The sequence below is a fragment of the Ceratotherium simum genome, chromosome 7 (assembly GCF_057802395.1).
Source record: "Ceratotherium simum simum isolate JZ-2026a chromosome 7, ASM5780239v1, whole genome shotgun sequence".
NCBI classification, from domain to species: domain Eukaryota; kingdom Metazoa; phylum Chordata; class Mammalia; order Perissodactyla; family Rhinocerotidae; genus Ceratotherium; species Ceratotherium simum.
In genome coordinates, this window is record NC_141906.1 from 46,479,712 (window position 1) to 46,497,969 (window position 18,258).

Genomic DNA, 18,258 nt, shown 5'->3' on the forward strand with positions numbered 1-18,258 from the left:
TAGTAGAAATGCTGAGTGACCAATCCCACATATATGGACCATTGCATGCACTGGGTGGTGGTACATGCGCTAACACACTTCCAAACACATTTTCAATAGTATAGTTTATTCATCCAGTAGACTAACATCGATTGATCACCCTCCATATGCCAGGCATTGTGCTAAGCATGAAAGATACAAAGATTGGCTTAGAATCTTAAAAGATTTTCCTTTAATGAACATTAAATGAATAAAAATATGGTTGCCCTGGAGAGGCCACAGTCTATTGAAGAAAACAAATAAGCAAACAGAATACAAAGTGGTAAAGCTATAACAGAATTGTTTATAAAATCCCCTACAAAAGAGCAGAATGAGAACCCAGCTCTTCCCTGAATTAATACAACATTTTTTGTAAGGAGTTATAAAAGATTCTAATCCTTTATTTCCACTTCTATTTATAAAGGAAAAAATCTTGTCTGTTACCTTTAGTGAGGAAGAGCTTAATTGCTTCCCCATTAAATCATTGCTATGTTACAGAGGAAGAAACTGAGGCACACAACATTTTTAAAGACTTGCACAAAGTTGCTGCGCTGATAAATGATTAAGCACGAATTTCATCATTTTTGCAAGAGATGGTACTTCTTCCCAAGGAGCAGAAAGACCATGAAATTCCATTAATTCAGACTCTTGTTGAGGAGGATTTTATAGCTGTTGAGAATGTGGGTTCTAGAATACTTCAGGAAACACATGTTTACAGCTTTGGAATAAACACATAAGGTTAATGTTACCATTAACAAAGTGTTGCCAAACAGGAGACCTGTTTGGACAGACTCTAATGAATAGTTACGTCGGCTGTTTCCAATTAGAACATCAAAATGGTGGTTGTTAAAATTAAAGTGCTTTGCAAATGGTTTGTCTCCAGTATATTAAGTATTCCCCTGAGACCTTTCCCCCCTATTAATTTACCTGGCTAGTACAAAGGTAAACTTCAACCAGCCCCATAACTATTACAAATTCTCAGATAGGTAGAATAAAAAATAATGAGGTTTTACAGTGTATATATAAATTTAGGATAAAAGGAAAGAATTGAATTATGTGAAAATTAACTGGAAAATGTGTGATATGAAAATAAAAGGGTTGCCAGTCTTCCAATAACATTTAAGGTCTCCGTAACAAGAGATACTTTCCCCAGATTTTTTTTTAATTGCATTTCAAAACATTGCTCCTACATAAGGCCTTGTGTAAATCATAGAGCAAAGATGATCTTAAAGAAAGCACATGTGTTTTCAAGACTGCACATCCTCTGAGTAATTTGCACTTTATCCATCCTCCTGATTTTATCTGTCACAAGAAAACAGATGTAGAAACAAATCATTTGCAGTGAAATCATTTCTAAGGGGAGTAACAGCGGTTGTTTCACACCTCCAGAGTATGGCAGGAATTAAAGGACTTTATGATGTTCATTCGAATGAGCAGAAGGACACTTCAACTTTCAGTTTCCTGGTTATTAAATTTTCAAACATTGTCAGAGCTAACCTATCTAGAGACAATTAAGATTTTCCTTTGGAATGTAATTAGAAATAGTATCCCAGTGCTCTTGGATTTTTGATAAAAATCAAAAATAATACACTGTTCCTTATAGATGCTGTTTCTGTTTTTTAAACAGCATAGGCTAAGTGCAAGGCACCATGCTAACTACTTCATCTGTATTTTTTCTAATCAAAAGCCTATGAGGGAGTTCTTACTATCCCCATTTCAGAGGTGACAAGACTGAGATCAGAGAAGTTATATAACTTGTCCTTAGTCACACAGCTAAGAAATAGCAGAGCCAGGATTGAAACCCAGATTTATGTTTTTCTTTAATATTTTGCCTTATTATTCTCAGCTACAGATTTGACATTTTAAATTTTTCCAACCTCTCTATCTATTGGAATTGTGTTCACCATTAAAGGCCCAGTACAAAGTCAACTTATTCCTTATCTTTTCCAATTGAACAATTCAGCATTAATCTTTCCTTCTTTAGGGCCCCAGAGTTGTCCTGGTGTGTATCAGCTCGTACCTTGTATTGTAGTTATTTGCATATGTGTCTGTCTCCCTCCCTGGATTGTTAGTTCCATGAGGGCAAATATGGGGACTTATTGTTGTATCTTCTTGGCTCTTCCCACTGTGCCTTGGGTCCAAATATGCTTTTGTGGGGAAGAGAGAGCATCACCACAGAGGTGTATCTCTGCTACAAGGATCCCGGGGGCCAGATAGAGCTAGGAGAGGTGTAACGCTATAGGCAGTACGGGAAACTATGCCAGAATGAGGGAGCCAAACAGTCGCTGAGCTCAGCCAGTGTGTTAGGGGAAAACACATGGCAGGTTTCAGATCTAAGTTCATAACAAACCTGGCAACCACGTAGTTTAGTCCCTTGCTGGAAAGATTCAGAATAGAACTTTGTGGAATTCAGATGAGGACATGCAAGAAACTATGTGCCAGGTGCCCTATTTGGCCTTTAAATTCTTTTGTATTATAAAATTAAATGTTGTTCATTGTGCGAGAACTGAACCATTTAGAGAAACTAAAAAAATTACTTACCATTACCACCTCACCCAGAGATAACAACTGTATATACAATGCTTCTCACCCCCTTGGCTGAATATTAGAATCACCTGGAGCTTTTTCAAAAATCCCTATGCCTAGGCCTGCGCCCATACCGAATAATTCAGAATCTCTGGACTTGGGACGCTGGCATTAGTAGTTTTTTAAAGCTCATCGGGTGATTCCAATACACATCCAAGTTTGAAAACCAACAATGATCTAGGGCCAGGCTTCTCAAAATTTAGAGTACATACAAATCACATAGGTCTGGGAGGAGCCTGCAGTTCTGCATTTCTAACTAGCTCCCAGGTGATGCTGATGCTGCTAATCCATATCACACTTTGAGTAGCAAGGATATATACTATCCTCTCAATAAAATTTAACAATGCATGGGTGAAAGATTTCTTATGAATAAGTCTTTTAACAAGTTACTTAAGCTGTGAGCATCAGTTTCCTTATCTTTCAGATGACAGGGTAAGTAGTCGAGATTTTACAATTTTTGTTACCCAAATATTTAAACACATTTGAGGGGGATCTCAAGATAGGAAGGAAGCAAAATTAGACCATTGAACACATACGATACTCCAGGCATTATGCTTGGAGCTAATAATAAGAGTAACATTATTTGAGCATTTAATATGTGCCAGGAACCAAGCTGAGCATTTTAAATTGATTATTTAATTTAATAAGCCTCATTTTACAGATGAGGAGGCTGATACTTAGAGAAGCTAAGTAACTTGCCAAAGAACAGGCAGTTGACGAGGGATGGGACTGGGATGCAATGCCAGGCAGTCTGATGCCACAGCCTGAGCACTGATTAGTGGACTACCAGTACACCATGATGTTTCCCAGACTAGATAAAATCTAAGATCCATCCATCAGTGTAATTTAGATTGCCAGCCACTCATTCTTTATTTTGATCATCCAATATTCATAATTATGCAAAAAAATAATCTTGGCAGAAAGAGAAAGGAGGAGATGTGCACCATATTGCACATCTGAGCACACACATCAGTGGTATGTTAATGGCACCTAAAGATGGCATCATTTCCTACGACATCCTTAATATTGGTTCACCATCTGCAGCTTAATTTCTCTGAAGAAATCCAATATGGCATTCAAGGTTTAGCTAAATCGCCTGGAGACTTCTTCAGGTGCAGAAATACTTCTTCATCTAGGCAAAACCAGAAGGCAGAGCCGGAGGGCTATGTGAGATTGGGAGGGAGATCCATGAGGATTGGTGATGAGGAGAGGAATTGAGGGAAGAACAGATGGGACTGGTAAGTATCCAGGTATTCTGGCAAAATTAGACTCATACACAGCATCTCTGGTTCTAAATGTATGTGTGTGCATGTGTGTATACGCGCATATGTAGGTGTGTGTGGCAGGCCCACTAGGTACGAGAGAGACTCATTGAGGAGGAGAAGGCCTATAGAAATATTCTTCACCATACATCTTCTTGATTACTTCTCCCTTGTTGGCCACTGTCTCATCCCTTACCGTGATAACAAATTGCCTTGACCCAGATGCCCCTAATTGATCTAGTCTGTGATGGGTGGTACAGCGAGGGAAGCGGGCTTACCTTACCCTCAGAACTCTCCCTCCAGGCTGTGGGCAACTCCATCTGTCACCTAGGCGTGATGGGAAGGTACAAGGTATGTGCCAGCATCAACACTTTTCCTTCACAAGCTGGTTTTTCGCCTTTGCCACCTTTAGCAGCTACAGAATCCTGTATCCAAAGGGGAAAGTGTGTCTGTCAGAAAGGGCTGCCTGTGATTCCCCTGCTGCTAAGGCAGAATTGGGAAATGCTGTCTATTGGCTTCCAAAGAAAGAAAATGAAACATATCTGTTATAAAAAACCAACAGCTCTGAATCACATTTGACCCCCGGGGTATTCATACTTTGGGTTAAGATGCACCCTGACTTACACAGTTTGGAAGCTTCTATTAGCATCTTGGAAATCACTATTTACAAGGAAAAGTCCAAGTTGCAGGCTTGAGCTCCATCGGTGATTTCCCCTGTCAGATTTTCTTAAGAAATCTAATAGCAGCACTGCGTGCTCAGTCGAGCAACTGCAAATCTCTACACCTGATGAAGCAGCTCTTATTTAAGAAACATCCTGATGGGGCCAGTTTCCAGAACGCTTTATTTTTTTAACCCCCTCATAACTGATGTTGTAGCCCTTGTTTTTTTTTTTCTTTCTGATTATTCTTTTCTTTTAGAGAAATATCATATAGTCTAAGAATACACATTACTTAGATTTTTTTATGCAAACCTAATACATGTCTACACTCCAGCTTTAATTTTTCCTACAGTCCTGAAATTTGCACTTACTGTGTGTCCACTTCATTCTCTCCAAATTCAATGCACAGCCTTATGACCATATGTTAATACCACAGAGAACATTTTAAGGCTTCCTAATGGGCTGAAAGGAGAGGTGGAAATAGAAGTTCTAGAATTAGAATCTTGTAGAAGAGTCAATAAATGTGGGAATAACTAAGGTTTTATTTCTTCCTACTTAAAAACACACACTCATAGTTAACTGATGTTTTTACTTCCTCCTTTTGAGAAATAAGCATAAGGGTGTTTACGTGTTGATTTTGTGAATAAATAAAAACCAGAACAGCCCCTCTTGTTCCTGCCTGGGTGACCTACCCAGGTCCTACACAGCTGGACTTAGGTCCATCAAGAAGAAAGTGGGGTCGGGTGAGAGAACAGGAAATGAAGAAGAATGATCTCCTTTAAGTGTTTTTATATTATTATAGACTCTTTACATTGAAAAGAGACTTTAGGATATTGCTAGATGAGGACACAGGGGCCTAGAGAAAAGATATGATTGCTGTAATCTCATAACCAGTTACTGACAGAGCTGAGACTGGGACCCAGGTCTCCTGGCTCCTAGGCAGGCTACTTGGCCACCACTGTGCGTCCTCATCTGCTAAAGAGATAGTGAAGAAGCTTCAGATTAGATTCCCTGGGTCGGAATCATGGCTCAGTCATTGGTGACCTTGGGCAAGTTATTTAACTCAGTTTCCTCCTAGAAGGAGTCAAAATCGTTCCTATTTCTCTGAACCTTTGTGAGATTAAATGAAATCATGTATGTGATCTGTTTAGTAGAGACCAGCACACAGTACTCAATAAATATCGGATACTACTATCTTATTATTTGCTCACCTTTCTCCAAAAATTAGATAGAAACCAGGATGGGGGAAAACCATGGAATGGCCACAAAGTCCCTGTGTATACAGTAAAGATTAAAAATCTTTAATTAGCAGCTGAAAAGTAAAAAAATTAAAAAACTATCAGGAGGTGGAAACGAAGTCAAGATGGCGGCATAGGCAGACTCTGAACTCACCTCCTCCCGCGGACACAGCCAATTTACAACTACTCGTGGAAAAATTACCCCTGAGACAGAACTGAAAACTGGATAAGAGGAACTCCTGCAACAAAGCACAATCCTAATTGAGGTAGAAGGGGCAGAAACTCCCTTCTGGAGAGGAAAAATGCTGCCTTCACAAGCCGCAGCGCCTCATGGCAGCCTGGGAGCAGCCAAAAGGTTCCCAGCCCTCCCTGGAGGCGTGGGGCCCTGAGCCGGGGAGCGCCCCCGCTGTGGGCATTTTGTAGAGCCAGCACAAGCGAGACAAGTGGCAGAATATCTGACTTTGCCTGCTACTAAAGCATTGGGGAGTACCCCCAGAAAAGCTGGTTCACAAAGAAATTAAAACCTGCTCTTACAGGGCCCACGCACACAATCACCCATTTCAGAAAGCAACATAAAATCACCAGAAAGAAAGATGCACAGTGCTTTGGTGAAAAGAGACTCACCTCATAGGCCCTGAGTGCATCTCGGTGAGAGGTGAGACCTCTCCAGGGACTGGGACATTGGCGGCGGCCATTGTTGTGGCCTGGTATGGGTGTTGGAGTTCTCCCTAGGGCCTGCTGGCCTGGGGCCTGCCCCACCCGCTAGAGCACCAATTTGGTCCCGCTTGGCCAGGGCAGGCAGCCCACCCTGGAGACTGGCCCCACCTAACAGCGGGCCCTTGGGCAACTTGTGGGCCTGCATAGATTGGTGACTGGATTCTGTGCAGCCTGGCAACTGAGCTGACTTCAGTGGGGCAGGGCGTGCACAAGGAGCGAGTGGATAGTGTGGGGTAGTGGTGGAGTGTGTGGGGCTCCTGCTGTGGAGAGACTGGGTCCGGTTCAGGGGGTCGGGGCATGCACACAGGGCAGGATTGTGTTGACTGTGTGTGTGGACCTGTGGGCGCCAGCGCTTGTCAGCTGCAGAAGACTTGTGCTTCTTAAAGACCCACATAGGGGGTTTGCCCCACCTTCCAAAGTATGAAACAATTGGGTGCTCCCGTGCCTGAGGCCAGCCCCACACAGCTGCAATCCTCAGAGAGCTGACAAGAGACCTAAAGGCTGGAGGCTTATAGCAATTGTAAGGGCCTAGCCTAACAACCGGCCACGCTGGGTGCCTACTCACTTAAAAGAAATATTGCAACACAAATGTGGTATTAGAACTTGCAGCCAACTGTGCTGGGGCTCCCCACACCTGATAAAGAGACTGAAGGGCCCACAAAAACTACAAGCAGCTGAGCATTACAGCAGCTGGCCAGGAGCATAACTCTGCCTCCCTGGGCGCCTACAGGGAGAGCAAACAGGCCACAACAGAAGGACACACATAGCCCACATAGGGGTCACCCCTGGAACATTGAGAACTGAGGGAAGCACACTGCAGGCCACCTAAGGCATCACTTACATAAGGTCACCTATCCAAGAGCAAGAGACGTAGCTGACCTAGCTAATACACAGACACAAGCACAGGGAAAGAGGCAAAATGAGGAGGAAATGGAATACACTCCAAGTAAGGGAATAGGACAAAACCCCAGAAAAGGAACTAAGTGAAACAGAAATGAGCAACTTACCTGACAGAGAGTTCAAACAAAGAGTGTTAAGGATCCTCACTGATCTGGGGAGAAGAATAGATGAACTCAGTGAGAATGTCAACAAAGAACTGGAAAATATAAAAAAGAACCAATCAGAAATGAAGAATACAATACTGGAAATGAAAAATTCACTAGAGGGACTCAAAAGCAGAGTAGAGGATACAGAAGAACGGATCTGCGAGCTGGATGAAAGACTAGAAGAAATTATCCAAGCTGAACAGGTAAAAGAGAAAAGAATTAAAAAGAGTGAGGACAGTCTAAGGGACCTCTGGGACAATATCAAGCACACTAATATCCGTGTTATAGGTGTCCCGGAAGGAGAAGAGCGAGACAAAGGGGCAGAGAATCTATTTCAAGAATTAATAGGTGAAAACTTCCCTAACCTAAGGAAGGAAACAGACATCCATGTACAGGAAGCACAGAGAGCCCGAAACAAGATAAACCCAAAGAGGCCCACACCAAGACACATCATAATCAAAATGTACAGAATTAAAGATAAAGAGAGAATCCTAAAAGCCGCAAGAGAAAGTCAAGTTACATACAAAGGAAACCCCATAAAGCTATCAGCTGACTTCTCAGCAGAAACCTTACAGGATAGAAGAGAGTGGCACGATATATTTAAAGTGCTAAAAGGAAAAAACTTACAGGCAAGAATACTCTACCCGGCAAGGTTATCATTCAAAATGGAAGGAGAGATAAAAAGTTTCCCAGACAAGCAAAAAGTAAAGGAGTTTTTCACCAAGAAACCAGTGCTACAAGAAATGTTAAAGGGACTGATTTAAGGGGAAAAGAGAAGACCACAAATAGGAAAAATTATCTATTTCCATGATAAGAGGGTAATGGATACAAATGCACAAAAAAGAGGTTAGATATTATATCAAAAACATAAAAGGAGGGAGGAGGGGAGTTAAAGAGTACAGCTTTCAGACAGAGGTCAAAGTAAAGTGACCATCAATTCTGTATAGAAGAAGAAAGGAACAGAGAAGGACTACTAAAACACTGAGGAAAAAAAAGTTAAAAAATGGCATCAAGTACATACTTATCAATAGCTACTTTAAACGTCAATGGACTAAATGCTCCAATTAAAAGGCATAGGGTGGCTGATGGGATAAAAAAATAAGACCCATATATATGCTGCATACAAGAGACACACTTCAGACCTAAAGACACTCACAAACTGAAAGTGAAGGGATGGAAAAAGATACTCCACGCAAATGGCAATGAAAAGAAAACTGAGGTAGCAGTACTCATATCAGACAAAATAGACTTTAAAACAAAAACTGTAAAAAGAGACAAAGAAGGGCATTACATAATGATCAAGGGAACAATCCAACAAGAGGATATAACATTTGTAAATATCTACGCACCCAATGTAGGTGAACCTAAATATATAAAGCAATTATTAACAGACAGAAAAAGAGACATAGACAGTAACACAATAGTAGTAGGGGACTAAGACTCCACTTACACCAACGGGTAGATCATCCAAACAGAAGATCAATAAAGAAACATTGGCCTTAAATGACACACTAGAACAGATGGACCTAGTAGATATATACAGAGCATTCCATCCAAAAAACGAAGCATACATGTTCTTTTCAAATGCACATGGAACATTCTCCAGGATTGATCACATGTTAGGCCACAAAACAAGTCTCCATAAATTTAAGAAGATTGGAATAATACCAAGCATCTTTTCTGACCACAATGGTATGAAACTAGAAATCAACTGTAGGAAGAATATCAGAAAAGCCACAAATACGTGGAGATTAAACAAAATGCTACTGAACAACGACTGGGTCAACGAAGAAATCAAAGAAGAGACCAAAAAATACCTGGAGACAAATGAAAATGAAAATACGACATGCCAGATTTATGGGATACAGCAAAAGCAGTTCTAAGAGGGAAGTTTATAGCGATACAGGCCTATCTCAACAAACAAGAAAAATCTCAAATAAACAATCTAACAAAGCACCTAAAGGAACTGGAAAAAGAAGAACAAACAAAGCTCAAAATCAGTAGAAGAAGGGAAATAATAAAAATCAGAGCAGAAATAAATGAAATAGAGACCAAAAAAACAATAGATAAAATTAATAAAACCAAGAGCTGGTTCTTTGAAAAGATCAACAAAATAGACAAACCTTTAGCTAGACTCACCAAGAAAAAAAGAGAGAAGGCACAAATAAGTAAAATCAGAAATGAAAGAGGAGAAATTACAACAGACACCTCAGAAATACAACAGATTATAAGAAAATACTATGAAAAGCTATATGCCAACCAATTTGACAATCTGGAAGAAATGGATAAATTCTTAGAATCATACAACCTTCCAAAACTGGATCAAGAAGATGTAGAGAATTTGAATAGACCAATCACCAGTAAGGAGATCGAAACAGTAATCAAAAACCTCCCCAAAAATAAAAGTCCAGGACCAGACGGCTTCCCTGGTGAATTCTACCAAACATTCAAAGAAGACTTAATACCTATCCTTCTCAAACTCTTCCAAAAAATGGAGGGGGGAAAGCTCCCTAACTCATTCTACAAAGCCAACATTACCCGATACCAAAACCAGACAAGGACAACACAAAAGAAGAAAATTACAGGCCAATATCACTGATGAACATCGATGCAAAAATCCTCAACAAAATACTAGCAAATCGCATACAACAATACGTTAAAAAGATTATACATGATGATCAAGTGGGATTTATTCCAGGTATGCAGGGAGGGTTCAACATTCACAAATCAATCAACGTAATACACCACATTAATAAAGTGAAGAATAAAAATCACATGATCATCTCAATAGATGCAGAGAAAGCATTTGACAAGATACAGCATCCATTTATGATAAAAACTCTGAATAAAATGGGTATAGAAGGAAAGTACCTCAACATAATAAAGACCATATATGAGAAACCCACAGCTAATATCATCCTCAATGGTGAAAAACTGAAAGCTTTCCCTCTAAGAACAGGAACCAGACCAGGATGTCCACTGTCACCACTCCTATTTAACACAGTACTGGAAGTCCTAGCCAGAGCAATCAGGCAAGAGAAAGAAATAAAAGGGATACAAATTGGAAAGGAAGAAGTGAAACTGTCACTATTTGCAGATGACATGATTTTATATATAGAAAACCCTGAAGAATCCACCAGAAAACTTTTAGAAGTAATAAACGAGGAGGGAGTCAAGATGGCGGCGTAGGCAGACCCTGAGCTCACCTCCTCCCGTGGACACAGCCAATTTACAACTACTCGTGGAAAAATTACCCCTGAGACAGAACTGAAAACTGGATAAGAGGAACTCCTGCAGCAGCGGACAGTCCTAGCTGGGGTAGAAGAGGCAGAGACTCCCTCCTGGAGAGGAAAAACGCCGCCATCACAAGCCGCCAGCTTCACGGCCGCCGGGAGCAGCTCACAGGTACGCAGCCTCCCTGGAGGCGCGGGGTCCTGAGCCAGGGAGCGCCCCCGCTGGGGGCATTTTGTGGACCCAGCACAATCGAGACCAGCGGCATAATATCTGACTGTGCCTGCTACTAAAGCATTGGGGAGCACCCCCAGAAAACCCGGTTCACAAAGAAACTAAAACTGGCTCTTAAAGGGCCCGTGCACAAACTCACCCGTTCCAGAAAGCATCCTAAAATCACCAGAAAGAAAGGTGCACAGTGCTTTGGTGACAAGAGACTCACCTAATAGGCCCTGAGTGCATCTCGGTGAGGGGTGAGACCTCTCCAGGGACTGGGACATTGGCGGCGGCCATTGTTGTGGCCTGGTGTGAGCGTGCTGACACAGACGCCATTGGAGTTCTCCCTGAGGCCTGCTAGCCCAGGGTCTGCTCCACTCGCTAGAGCACCGATTTAATCCAGCTCAGCCAGGGCAGGCAGCCCACCCTAGAGACCGGCCCCACCCAACAACAAGCCCTCAGGCAACGTGTGGGCCTGCATAGATTGGAATGGATTCTCTGCAGCCTGGCAACTGAGCAGACTTGAGCGGGCAGGGTGTGCACAAGGAGCGGGTGGCGAGTGTGGGGCAGCGGTGGCGGAGTGTGTGGGGCTCCCGCCGTGGAGAGACTGGGTCCGCTTGGGGAGGTCGGGGCGCTCACACGGGGCAGGACTGTGTTGACTGTGTGTGTGGACCTGTGGGCAACAGGGCTTGTCAGCTGCAGAAGACTTGTGCTTCTCAAAGACCCACATAGGAGGTTTGCCCCACCTTCCAAAGCCTGAAACAATTGGGTGCTCCTGTGCCTGAGGCCAGCTCCACCAAGCTGCAATCATCAGAGAGCTGACAAGAGACCTAATAGGCTAGAGGCTTACAGCAATTGTAAGGCCCTGAGCCTAACAACCTGCCACGCTGGGGGCCTACTCAGTTAAAAGAAATACTGCAACACAAATATGGTATTAGAACTTGCAGCCAACTGTGCTGGGGCTCCCCACACCTGATAAAGAGACTGAAGGGCCCACAAAAACTACAAGCAGCTGAGCATTACAGCAGCTGGCCAGGAGCATAACTCAGCCTCCCTGGGCACCTATAGGGAGAGCTAACAGGCCACAATAGAGGGACACACGTAGCCCACATAGGGGCCACCCCTGGAACATTGAGAACTGAGGGAAGCACACTGGAAGCCTCCTAAGGCATCACATACATAAGGTCACCTATCCAAGAGCAGGAGACGTAGCTGACCTACCTAATACATAGACACAAGCACAGGGAAAGAGGCAAAATGGGGAGGCAAAAGAATACATTCCAAGTAAGGGAACAGGACAAAACCCCAGAAAAGGAACTAAGTGAAACAGAAATGAGCAACCTACCTGACAGAGAGTTCAAACTAAGAGTGTTAAGGATGCTCACTGATCTGGGGAGAAGACTAGATGAACTCAGTGAGAATGTCAACAAAGAAATGGAAGATATAAAAAAGAACCAATCAGAAATGAAGAATACAATACTGGAAATGAAAAATTCATTAGAGGGACTCAAAAGCAGAGTAGAGGATACAGAAGAACGGATCTGTGAGCTGGAAGAAAGACTAGAAGAAATTACCCAAGGTGAACAGGTAAAAGAGAAAAGAATTAAAAAGAGTGAGGACAGTCTAAGGGACCTCTGGGACAACATCAAGCACACTAACATCCGTGTTATAGGTGTCCCGGAAGGAGAAGAGTGAGACAAGGGGGCAGAGAATCTATTTCAAGAAATAATAGATGAAAACTTCCCTAACCTAAGGAAGGAAACAGACATCCAGGTACAGGAATCACAGAGAGCCCCAAACAAGATAAACCCAAAGAGGCCCACACCAAGACACATCATAATCAAAATGTCCAGAATCAAAGATAAAGAGAGAATCCTAAAAGCCGCAAGAGAATGTCAAATTACATACAAAGGAAACCCCATAAGGCTATCAGCTGACTTCTCAGCAGAAACCTTACAGGCTAGAAGAGAATGGCACGATATATTTAAAGTGCTAAAAGGAAAAAACTTACAGCCAAGAATACTCTACCCAGCAAGGTTATCATTCAAAATGGAAGGAGAGATAAAAATTTTCCCAGATAAGCAAAAATTAAAGGAGTTTGTCACCAAGAAACCAGTGTTACAAGAAATGTTAAAGGGACTGATTTAAGGGGAAAAGAGAAGACCACAAATAGGAAAAATTATCTTTTTCCATGATTAGAATGTAATGGATACAAATGCACAAAAAAGAGGTTAGATATGATATCAAAAACATAAAAGGAGGGAGGAGGGGAGTTAAAGAGTACAGCTTTCAGACAGAGGTCAAACTAAAGTGACCATCAATTCTGTATAGAAGAAGTAAGGAACAGAGACGGACTACTAAAACACTGAGGGGAAAAAAAAAAAGTTAAAAAATGGCAGTAAGTACATACTTATCAATAGCTACTTTAAACGTCAATGGACTAAATGCCCCAATTAAAAGGCATAGGGTGGCTGACTGGATAAAAAAACAAGACCCATATATATGCTGCATACAAGAGACACACTTCAGACCTAAAGACACTCACAAACTGAAAGTGAAGGGATGGAAAAAGATACTCCACGCAAATGGCAATGAAAAGAAAGCTGGGGTAGCAGTACTCATATCAGACAAAATAGACTTTAAAACAAAAACTGTAAAAAGAGACAAAGAAGGGCATTACATAATGATCAAGGGAGCAATCCAACAAGAGGGTATAACACTTGTAAATATCTATGCACCCAATGTAGGTGCACCTAAATATATAAAGCAATTATTAACAGACATAAAAAGAGAAATAGACAGTAACACAATAATAGTAGGGGACTTTAACACTCCACTTACACCAACGGATAGATCATCCAAACAGAATATCAATAAGGAAACATTGGCCTTAAACGACACACTAGAACAGATGGACCTAGTAGATATACACAGAGCATTCCATCCAAAAACCGAAGAATACACGTTCTTTTCAAATGCACATGGAACATTCTCCAGGATTGATCACATATTAGGCCACAAAACAAGTCTCCATAAATTTAAGAAGATTGAAATAATACCAAGCATCTTTTCTGACCACAACGGTATGAAACTAGAAATCAACTATAGGAAGAAAATCAGAAAAGCCACAAATACATGGAGATTAAACAAAATGCTACTCAACAACGACTGGGTTAACGAAGAAATCAAAGAAGAAATCAAGAAATACCTGGAGACAAATGAAAATGAAAATACGACATGCCAGATTTATGGGATACAGCAAAAGCGGTTCTAAGAGGGAAGTATATAGCGATACAGGCCTATCTCAACAAACAAGAAAAATCTCAAATAAACGATTTAACAAAGCACCTAAAGGAACTGGAAAAAGAAGAACAAACAAAGCCCAAAATCAGTAGAAGAAGGGAAATAATAAAAATCAGAGCAGAAATAAATGAAATAGAGAGAAAAAAAACAATAGAAAAAGTTAATAAAACCAAGAGCTGGTTCTTTGAAAAGATCAACAAAATAGACAAACCTTTAGCTAGACTCACCAAGAAAAAAAGAGAGAAGGCACAAATAAGTAAAATCAGGAATGAAAGAGGAGAGGTTACAACAGACCTCAGAAATACAAAAGATTATAAGAGAATACTATGAAAAGCTATATGCCAACCAATTCGACAATCTGGAAGAAATGGATAAATTCTTAGAATCATACAACCTTCCAAAACTGGATCAAGAAGAAGTAGAGATTGTGAATAGACCAATCACCAGTAAGGAGATCGAAACAGTAATCACAAACCTCCCCAAAAGTAAAAGTCCAGGACCAGACGGCTTCCCTGGTGAATTCTACCAAACATTCAAAGAAGACTTAATACCTATCCTTCTCAAACTCTTCCAAAAAATTGAGGAGGGGGGGAAGCTCCCTAACTCATTCTACGAAGCTGACGTTACCCTGATACCAAAACCAGACAAGGACAACACAAAAAAAGAAAATTACAGGCCCATATCACTGATGAACATCGATGCGAAAATCCTCAACAAAATACTAGCAAATCGCATACAACAATACGTTAAAAAGATTATACATGATGATCAAGTGGGATTTATTCCAGGTATGCAGGGATGGTTTAACATTCGCAAATCAATCAACGTAATACACCACATTAATAAAATGAAGAACAAAAATCACATGATCATCTCAATAGATGCAGAGAAAGCATTTGACAAGATACAGCATCCATTTATGATAAAAACGCTGAATAAAGTGGGTATAGAAGGAAAGTACCTCAACATAATAAAGACCATATATGAGAAACCCACAGCTAATATCATCCTCAATGGTGAAAAACTGAAAGCTATCCCTCTAAGAACAGGAACCAGACAAGGATGCCCACTGTCACCACTCCTATTTAACATAGTATTGGAAGTCCTAGCCAGAGGAATCAGGCAAGAGAAAGAAATAAAAGGGATCCAAATTGGAAAGGAAGAAGTGAAACTGTATTTGCAGATGACATGATTTTGTATATAGAAAACCCTAAAGAATCCACCAGAAAACTTTTAGAAGTAATAAACGAATATGGTAAAGTTGCAGGATACAAAATCAACATACAAAAATCAGTTGCATTTCTGTACACTAACAACGAAGTAGCAGAAAGAGAAATTAAGAATACCATCCCATTTACAATTGCAACAAAAAGAATAAAATACCTAGGAATAAACTTAACCAAAGAGGTGAAAGATCTGTACACCGAAAACTATAAAACATTTCTGAAAGAAATTGAAGAAGACACAAAGAAATGGAAAGATATTCCATGCTCTTGGATTGGAAGAATTAACATAGTTAAGATGTCCATACTTCCTAAAGCCATCTATAGATTCAATGCAATCCCTATCAAAGTTCCAACAACATTTTTCACAGAAATAGAACAAAGAATCCTAAAATTTATATGGAACAACAAAAGACCCCGAATAGCTAAAGGAATCCTGAGAAAAAAGAACAAAGCTGGAGGTATCACACTCCCTGATTTCAAAATATCCTACAAAGCTATAGTAACCAAAACAGCATGGTACTGGCACAAAAACAGACACACAGATCAATGGAATAGAATGGAAAGCCCAGAAATAAACCCACACATCTATGGACAGCTAATCTTGGACAAAGGAGCCAAGAACATACAATGGGGAAAAGAAAGTCTCTTCAACAAATGGTGTTGGGAAAACTGGATAGCCACATGCAAAAAAATGAAAGTAGACCCTTACCTTACACCATGCACAAAAATTAACTCCAAATGGATTAAAGACTTGAATGCAAGACCTGAAACTATGAAACTTCTAGAAGAAAACATAGGCAGTACGCTCTTCCACATCAGTCTTAGCAACATCTTTTCAAACACCACATCTGACCGGGCAAGAGAAACAATAGAAAAAAATAAACAAATGGGACTACATCAAACTAAAAAGCTTCTGCACAGCAAAGGAAACCATCAACAAAATGAAAAGACAACCTAACAATTGGGAGAAGATATTTGCAAACCATACATCTGATAAGGGCTTAATCTCCAAAATATATAAAGAACTCATGCATCTCAACAACAAAAAAACTACCAACCCAATTAAAAAATGGGCAAAAGACCTGAACAGACATTTCTCCAAAGAAGATATACAGATGGCCAACAGACACATGAAAAGATGTTCAAAATCACTAACTATCAGGGAAATGCAAATCAAAACTACAATGAGATATCACCTCACGCCCGTCAGAATGGCTATAATTAACAAGACAGAAAACAATATGTGTTGGAGAGGATGTGGAGAGAAGGGAACTCTCATACACTGCTGGTGGGAGTGCAAACTGGTGCAGCCACTATGGAAAACAGTATGGAGATTCCTCAAAAAATCAAGGATAGAACTACCATATGATCCAGCTATTCCACTGTTGGGTATTTATCCAAAGAACTTGAAAACACCAATTTGCAAAGGTACATGCACCCCTGTGTTCATTGCAGCCTTATTCACAATAGCCAAGACTTGGAAGCAACCTAAGTGCCCATCAAGGGACGAATGGATAAAGAAGATGTGGTATATATACACAATGGAATACTACTCAGCCATAAGAAACAATGAAATCCAGCCATTTGTGACAACATGGATGGACATTGAGGGTATAATGCAAAGTGAAATAAGTCAGAGGGAGAAGGTCAAATACCGTATGATTTCCTTCATTAAGTAGTAGATAATAACAACAATAAACAAACACATAGGGACAGAGATTGGATTGGTGGTTACCAGAGGGGAAGGGGGGAGGGAGGAGGGTGAAGGGGATGATTCGGTACATGTGTGTGGTGATGGGTTGTAATTGGTATTTTGGTGGTGAACATGATGTGGTCCATGCAGAAATAGAAGTACAATGATGTACACCTGAAATTTATACAATGTTATAAACCAATGTTACTGCAATAAACAAAAAATTAAAAAAAAAAAAAAGAAGTAATAAACGAATATGGTAAAGTTGCAGGATACAAAATCAACATACAAAAATCAGTAGCATTTCTATACACTAACAACAAAGTAGCAGAAAGAGAAATTAAGAATACCATCCCATTTCCAATTGCAACAAAAACAATAAAATACCTAAGGATAAACTTAACCAAAGAGGTGAAAGAGCTGTACACGGAAAACTATAAAACATTGCTGAAAGAAATTGAAGAAGACACAAAGAAATGGAAAGATATTCCGTGCTCTTGGATTGGAAGAATTAACATAGTTAAGATGTCCATACTTCCTAAAGCAATCTATAGATTCAATGCAATCCCTGTCAAAGTTCCAACAACATTTTTCACAGAAATAGAACAAAGAATCCTAAAATTTATATGGAACAACAAAAGACCCCGAATAGCTAAAGGAATCCTGTGAAAAAAGAACAAAACTGGAGGCATCACACTCCCTGATTTCAAAATATACTACAAAGCTATAGTAACCAAAACAGCATGGTACTGCCACAAAAACCGACACACAGATCAATGGAATAGAATGGAAAGCCCAGAAATAAACCCACACATCTATGGACAGCTAATCTTGGACAAAGGAGCCAAGAACATACAATGGAGAAAACAAAGTCTCTTCAACAAATGGTGTTGGGAAAACTGGATAACCACATGCAAAAAAATGAAAGTAGACCCTTATCTTACACCATACACAAAAATTAACTTCAAATGGATTAAAGACTTGAATGTAAGACCTGAAACTATGAAACTTCTAGAAGAAAACATAGGCAGTACGCTCTTCGACATCGGTCTTAGCAACATAT

The 18,258-nt window shown here is 40.4% G+C and overlaps 1 protein-coding gene and 1 long non-coding RNA gene across 3 annotated transcripts in view; one reads left to right on the forward strand and one right to left on the reverse strand.

Annotated features, from left to right (window-relative positions):
* Nucleotides 1-18,258, forward strand: part of FAT3 (FAT atypical cadherin 3) — a 502,525-nt gene that overhangs the window by 298,197 nt on the left and 186,070 nt on the right. The gene's annotated exons all lie outside the window — the stretch shown is intronic.
* On the reverse strand, nucleotides 189-11,331 carry LOC147916661 (uncharacterized). Of its 2 annotated transcripts, none has more exons than XR_015552797.1 (3): nucleotides 11,200-11,331; nucleotides 4,150-4,291; nucleotides 189-3,736 (listed from the first exon to the last, which is right to left on the reverse strand). It is a non-coding gene; the product is annotated as an uncharacterized LOC147916661 (long non-coding RNA). The 2 variants fall into 2 exon arrangements; XR_015552798.1 differs by lacking the exon at nucleotides 11,200-11,331 and adding an exon at nucleotides 7,488-7,540.